We start from the raw sequence: 8174 nt of genomic DNA, 5'->3' as shown, positions 1-8174 counted from the left end.
TTAAAAGAAGGAAATCCTCTCATTTGAAAAAAATAAAGATGAACCTGGATAATATTATTTTGTTCAGTAAAATAAGCCAATAAATACCACATGATGTCAAGTACAAATGAAATGTATAAAAAAAAAAAAACTAACAGTAGCACAGAGTAGATTGATAGTTAACAGAGTCTGGGGAGTGACGAGCAATGGGGAGATAATGGCAAAAGGAAGCAAAATTATGGTTGGATAGGAACACTGAGTCAAGAGCTCTGTTGCATATCATGGTGACTGTGGTTAATGACAATATATTATATTCTTCAAAATTACTAACAGAGTAGTTTTCCTTTGGAGAATATAACTGCACACCTTTATGGGGTGCAGTGTGATGTTATAAAAAATTTATACCTTGTATTGATCAACTCAGGATACCTAGGTTTTCCATAATCTCAAACGTTTATGATTTCTTTGTGATGAGAACATTCAACATCTTCTCTTTTAGCTATTTTTAATTATCTGATACAATATTATTGAAAATAATTACCATTCTGTGTAATAGTACACCAGGACTTTCTCCTCCCACTTGGCTGAGACTTAGCCTGTTAACCAATGTCTCTCCATCTCCCACACTACCTTTCCTGGTCTCTGGTAACTTCTATTCCTTCTGGAACTTAGCTTTTTTGTATTCCACATATGACTAAAGTTATGCAGTATTTGTCTTTTTGTGCCTGTTATATTTCACTTAACATCATGAAATCAAGTTTCATCTATTATCGCCAGAAATGACAGAATTTCATGTCATTTTGTGGTTGAGTGGTATCTTATTATTTAGATATAAACCATATTTTAAAATCCATTCATTTTTTGATGGACACCTAGGTTGATTTGATAACATGACTTTTGTAAGTAATGCTGCCTTAGACATGGGAATGAAGGTGTCTCTTTGATATACTAATTCGTTTTCTTTGGATATTTACCCAGTAGGTGATTACCAGTTCACATGGCAGTTCTATGTCTAGTTTTTGGAGGAACCTCCATTTTGTAATCATGATTGTACTAATTCACATTCCCACCCACAGTGTATGAGTTCCTCTTTCTCCACATCCTCACCAGCGTTTCTCATTTTTTGTCTTTTTGATCATAGCCATTCTAACTAGGAGGGTGAGATGATATCTCATTGTGTTTTAATTGGCATTTCCAAGATAACTAGTGCTGTTTTGCATTCTTCTGAATATTTGTTGGTCCTTTGCTTATTTTCTTTTGAGAAATATCTATTTAGATCATTTATCCATTTAAACATCAGATTATTATTATTATTATTATTATTATTATTATTATTATTATTGCTATTGCAGTTGTTTGAGTTCCATGTATATTTTGAATATTAATCCCCCTTTGAATAGTTTGCAAGTGTTTTTTTTTCCAATTCTGTAGATTGCCTCTTCACTCTGCTGATTACTTCCTTTGTAACTGTTCTTATCATTACAAAAATAGGTGTTGAGTTCTTATTATTAGGAAAATATTAGCTTGATTTAGCCACTATACAATGTATATGTACATCAAAACATCATGTTGTACATTATAAATATATACAGTTTTGTCAGTTTGAAGAGTGCATTAAAAACTAATGAAATCAAATGACAATGTATTTATATGGTTCTGTTTCTGGATTTTTCTATCCCTTTCTCAGTAAGTCTACTTTTTGCTGCTACTACATTGTTGATGCAGCTTTATCTTAAAATCTTAAAATCAAGTAGTTAATTTCTTTACTTTAGTTCTTTTTAAAAATTGCTTTGGCAATTCTGAGTCATTTGCATTTTGATATAACTATTAGAATCAGCTTGTCAGTTTTGAAAAAATGCTTTCGGAAATTTTTATCACAATTGCATTGAATCTCTAGATCAATTTGGTGTTAGGATACTCCTTTAAATTGCTTCTAAAAAGAGTAACAACAAATTACTAGTATTATAGTGTTGGTGAGAGTAAGTCAGACTTAGCAATAAAAGTAAAACAAGGTCTAACGTGAATTTCAATTACATCTATGTCTTTAGAATTTTGCTTGGAGATAACCTCAAATAAACCTTGAATAAAAATTTCCTGTAAGGAAACAACAAAAAACGTACCTATACCTAATATCCCAGTTTATAATGAAGTACATTTTCTAAACCTTTCCCTCCTCTACCCTTCCCCACCCTAAAGAAAGAAAAACACAAAGGATATTTATTTTGCACACCATGCTTATACTGGTTTTAAAAACTATTCTTCCAATGCGCAAGTAGCCCAGCATTTAGAAGTTCAAATTACTAGGTACTGGGGAAGTACCTTCTACTCAGAACCTCATCCTTTCTGCAAACTTCAGCACCTACTGATGAGCAGAAGGAAGTGTTTTCTTGATTTAGATAGCAACACATCAGAAGAGTTAAAACTACTTTCAAAACTACTTCACTTGGAAAGATATTTTGCTGTAAAAGAAGTTTTCAGAGGGCAAATGCAGAGAACTGTAGCTATTTGAAAATTTTCTTTGACCTTTAAAGAGCTAATATTTTCCTTCTGCTTTTGCAAATCACAAGAGTTATTTTTGTTAATTTTCTGGTCTTTAGGATGTTCCCATGGACACTTTTTACTTAGAACTGAACTTTTTAACACTTAGCATGCATTGAAAGTAGAGCAGTGCTACTCAACAGTATTATGAATAGAATAAACCAGCACATGTCATGGACTTGAGATAATTGCGGAGTGAAAAAGTACTTTTCCAATTAATCAAGCATACAAGATATTACACTCTATGCCTAATGCCTGGGTCTCTCTCTCTCTCTCTCTCTCTCTCTCTCTCTCTCTCTCTCTCTCTCTCTTTTATGGTTTACTTATTTCATTCTGTGCTATTGGGGACATTCTTTTTGGCTTAGCAAGTGTTCTTGGTATTCATCCCCAAGATGAAGGACGTGTTACTTGTAATGGCTCCAACTCTCACTGGAGGACAAGAGCTGTGCAAACACTGTCTCTCAGGATTGACATAGATTCCTTACTCACAATTCAGAAATTTTTCTCAATCATGTAGTCCCACTATTTTCTGTTTTAGATATACTTCAAAGGTAATTCATTCATTCAAGAAAATATTTTCTAGGATATGGAAGGAACATAGATTTGGATGCTTAGAAAGCTTTGGTTTGGTTTTATGCATTTGTTTTATTCTTATGCAGTTTTCATCCTTGGATTCAAAAGCTAAGAGAGAATCTAAGACAACTTTCTTCTTCAATCACTACCAAATTATTTAAGTCAATCTAAACTTGGAACAGAAAAATGGAATTTTTGTCACAATTTCTAGTCTTTCAAATTCTTTTGTTTTTTTTCTTTTCATACCTGGGATTAACCAGCCTTTAATAAATAAGCCACATTGCCAATTCTTTTTAATTTTTTATTTTGAGACAAGGTGTCATTAAGTTGCTCAGGAACTCACTAAATAGCTGAGGCTGGCTTTGAACTTGCTATCATTCTGCATCAGCCTACTGAGTCACTGGGATTACAAAAGTGAGCCACCACACCCAGCTATTCCTTCAAATTCTTTTTTTTTAAAGGAGAGAGAGAGAGAGAGGGAGGGAGAGAGAGAGAGAGAGAGAGAGAGAGAGAGAGAGAATCTTTTTCTTCTCTCTCTCTCTCTCTCTCTCTTTTTTTTTTTTTGTAGATGGACACAACACAACGCCTTTATTTATTTTTATGTGGTTCTGAGAATTGAACCAGGGTCCCGCCCTTGCTAGGCAAGTGCTCTACCTCTGAGCCACAATCCCAGCCCCCAATCCCTGCCTGCTCTCAGTGACATAAATTACATATATATGTGACACACAAACATAGTGTGGTGGGATGGAGGACAGAGATGGGGAGAGGGAAGGGGAGGGGAGAGGAGGTAAGAAGGGAGAGGGGATGGAAAAGGCGGAGAGGGGTAGGGAGAAAGGGAAAGAGGTGGTTGATTTATTTTATTACTCCTTTTCATTAGAAATCCAGCTACTTTTTTCTTTCAAATTTGCTAATTCATGCTAATTTATATTCATTAATATACCAAAATTACCTGGTATCCATTGCATGTCTTTTTCTGATACTAGCATGTGGGGATACCAGGACATGAAAGGATCAACAACTATAGCTCTTGGCCTCTCTGGGCCCTGTCTTCCCACAGTGTGTATGCTCTTACAGCTCTTACAGCTAGGACTGTGGTTATCATCTCACATGCACCATAGGGAAGGAAGACACCTGTCCTGGCTGAGTGTCTCCCATGTGCTCTGCTAGGCGGGTTTTACATGTGAGTCAGCGTTTCCCCATAATATGTGCACCCTGGGGCACACAGGTAGCTAAAGGTAGGTGATCACATCATTGATTGTCTAGACTATGAGCAAAAATAATGTTACTAATAATTACACCAGGATGACAGAAATAAGCTTTGCAGACAACTGAAAAAATGTGACCGCCCTGATGTTCGGCAATGCGTATTTATCTTTGTAATATTTTCTGTTATATTAAGTGATAATTTTTATAAGTTACAAAGTTTTGAAATATGTTTAAGGAACACAGTAAGAATATATAATACACTTGGTGTTAGCTGGCCTCAATATAAATTGTGAAAATAAGAAAAACTAAGATGTGAGAAATGTTTTATTAATTAAAACAAATCAGCAGGAGATAATGTCTTTTTTTAATTAATGAGGAGAGTGAAGCTGGGAGAAGAAAATTTTCTTAATATTATGAGTAATAAGTAAGTGAACAGGTATTTAAACCCCTTACTCTATAACTCAAAAATCCATATTTCTCGAATGATTTGGGAGGCTGAGGCAGGAGGATCACAAGCCCAAAGTCAGCCTCCTCAACTTAGCAAGGTCCTGTCTCAAAATACAAAATAAAAAGGGGTAGGATTGTAGTTCAGTGGTTAAGCACCCCTGGGTTCAATCCCTGGTATTAAAAGAAAGAAACAAAAAAACCTATGAAAATTATATTTCTTTTCTAATGGGATATCTGATTATTAATTTTATCTTGTTCAGAGTCTAATGTGTTCCCTCTTCTTCTTAAATTGAGAAAAAGTGAAAATTTTTATGGCCCAGTTTAAGGTAAACTGTGTAGTTTCATGCAGCTTAAAGTCGGGGATTGTATTGCCTAGGGTCCTGTGGAATCTACCAGCTCTCCTAGATCCTTCAACGTTATTAAAGCCTCCTTCAGTCTTCTCAGGTCTCTAATTCCAGATAAAGGAAATGCTTCCTCTCTGGCCTTTGAACAGGCTCATTTGGGGCCTTACATTATTTTGCTCACTCTTTCTGTATCCATTGAGGAGTGGGTTTTACATGTGATTCAGTGTTTCCCGGCAGTATGTGCAATAGCCAAAATGTTTACCCCCACCCCTTCATGTGATGAAACTTAATCCCTAATGGTGTATTACTTGGAAAGGGAAGCTTTTGGTATTCATGGGGGCAGAGCTTTTCATAAATGGGATTAGAACTTTGATAAAAGAGACCCCAGAGAACTATTGTACCTTCTGCCATGTCAGAACAAATTGAACAGATAGCAATGTAGCAGTGTAGGAACTAGGAAGTGGGTTTTTAACTGACTCTGAATCTGCCACTGCCTTGACCTTGAACTTTCCGGCAGCTGGAGCTATGAGAAATAAATATTTGCAATAAGTATTGGAATTTATAAGCCACCCTGACTATGGAATAACAAGAATATTTTTACAGCAGCCTTAACAGACTAAGACAAAGGGTATTTCTCTAATGTACACATTTGTCCAGAGCAAAGGAAGGATTCAATGTTTAGAGCTGATTTAATCACTAGAAAAACCCCACCTTTACCACACTCAAGTTAAACCTTTATTCTCCAATCTTGGTGATCAAATGTATTTCATTTCACTTGAAAACAATTTTTTGAATGCTTTTATAGCCCGGAACTCTTCTAAACCTTGGGAAGCTCCATAAACAAAACAATAAAAATATATATGGCAAGCTAGTGAGAAACAAAGTCAACCAATGAAAAATAATAGCTCACAAAGCCCATAAATTTGAATGTATTTAATGCATACTTACATATTTATATGTATATATTTAAATCCATATGTTGGATATTCATAAAATTTTCCTTTCTTAGGCAAAAAACATATAAATGTTGACTTTTTATTTCCCCACTCATTCCAGTGAATGAACTTGCACATACTTTGGGTCAGTGCATCCCAATTTGGAAAGTAATTTTAAGCAACTGTCTACAGAAAGCAAGTGGCCTTAATGGCTGATTCCATCTTTCTTGAAAAATCTGCTTGTTTTAATTCCACTCGACCATCACTATCCAAATTTTTCCTGTTTCAAAAATAAAACTGCCTATATTTCTGATTCCTACTGGAGGAACATGCTTTCTGAAACAAGTCACAACCAGTTAATAGTTCTGACCTCTGAAAGCAAGAGACCTTTCCCAACTCAGGTTCATTGGTGAGGAACTTAGGTTGTGAAATCAATAGGTAATTTTGAGGCAAAAGAGTTTTATGATTCAGTAACTACTTCTGGCTCTTTTCTGCCCATATAACATCCAATTTAGTACTTATCAAGAGTCTAATCCTTATATTTAATGGAAATAACTTTAATTTGCAGTAAATATAAAAAAAATTAACGATAGGGAAAATCATTCCTCTATGCCATTCATACTTCAAATTGAAATGAAAAATAGATACATGAACAAATTTATTCACTGATAATCATTACTAGCTATTCCACAACAAATATTGTTGATCATCTTTTGGGTGTTAGCCACCCTATGAAGATCTTATGGACTTGACAAAGGACTCATCCAGGATCCCTGTCTTTTGAATAAAAGTCTTTTATACTAGATAATTTGTTGAATTTACCCTGTTTTCTCAACAATAGCAACATTTCTGATTTTCCACTGTTCCTTTGGCTAAACTTTTTGCTCCTGAGATTCTAAAGGGGCAATAACTACTTTATTATTTTTTAGTTCATGGTCTATAAATAAACCTGGTAATATGACTCACCAACCACTAGGCATCCCACACAATGAGACAGAATTTTTTGGGGACACCAAAATCTGGTTTTGAGGGGGTGCTGTCTGTTTTCACAGCCTGGTCTCCCTTCTCCTCACTGAAGTCTTTTCAAGGACACCTCTGAGCAGCTTTGTGCAATGCAGTGAGATGTGGTTTTATGCAGAGCCTAGGGAAAGGTGTAGGGGTAGGGAGAAAAAAAATCTTCTCTCTAGTAAATTGGCAGAAAAGCATTTCTAAAGGTTACACACCACCCACACATTCCTTTCAAATGATCAAAGACTTACAAGAGGTCATGGAAGGAGAGAAGAGAGGGAGCCTGGAAGAATTAATTTTTAAGTTCTTTGTATTGCAATTCTTGCTGAATAAGGGACAAATTAGTACTTGTTAATCTTTTGTTATATTTCTAGATTGAAGGATGGAAACATTAAATTGAATTAATAAACAGATAGCTCTAAAATGTGAAGTATGCCAGTTTCTTATACCTCATCCCAAATCCAAAACAATTTTTGGTCATCAACTCTATTTTTTCTCTTTTCTTATTTTTTCTAAATTTTTCTTTTCTTAATTTCTTTTTTATTTTTATTTATTTATTTACTTATTTACTTAGTGGTTCTGGGAATTGAACCCAGGACTTTGTGTACGCTATGCAAGTAGTCTACCACTGAGCTATTCTCCCAGACCCATCAAATCTTTTAAGTGTTTTCTTCATTATTATTATTATTATTTTTAAGGTTTCATTTTCATGGTTGGTCGTCTTTACTTCCTAGTTTCATTAGCATACACAAAACTTGTTATCTTGGTTTTTCTGGCCCATCCCAAAGCAGGAAGTACTCAACATTTATAAGATATCTGTTTGAATATGATTTCCTCATCCACTGGTGGTTTCTATACTTAAACCCAGTCTTTCCAATTGGCCTTAGGTTTGCATGGGTCTCTTGGGTCATTCTTTATAGCTTGATTCTGGCTCTTGCTTTATTTTCATCAAAACGAGTGAAATGCTCTCTAGTCTATATTTTCTTAGTAATATATACCTCTGTTAGAGCTTTAGTCAGAATGCACATTTTACCTACTGGCCTCAGCCTGAAATTGTAATCTCTCAAGAGAAGGGACTGCCTTGTATGCCTTTTTATCCCTGTCTCCTAACAAACTGACAAGTAATGGATACTCAATAAATATT

Source organism: Callospermophilus lateralis, chromosome 11 (genome assembly GCF_048772815.1).
Source record: "Callospermophilus lateralis isolate mCalLat2 chromosome 11, mCalLat2.hap1, whole genome shotgun sequence".
Lineage (NCBI taxonomy): Eukaryota > Metazoa > Chordata > Mammalia > Rodentia > Sciuridae > Callospermophilus > Callospermophilus lateralis.
Note: the sequence above shows the minus strand (reverse complement) of the source record.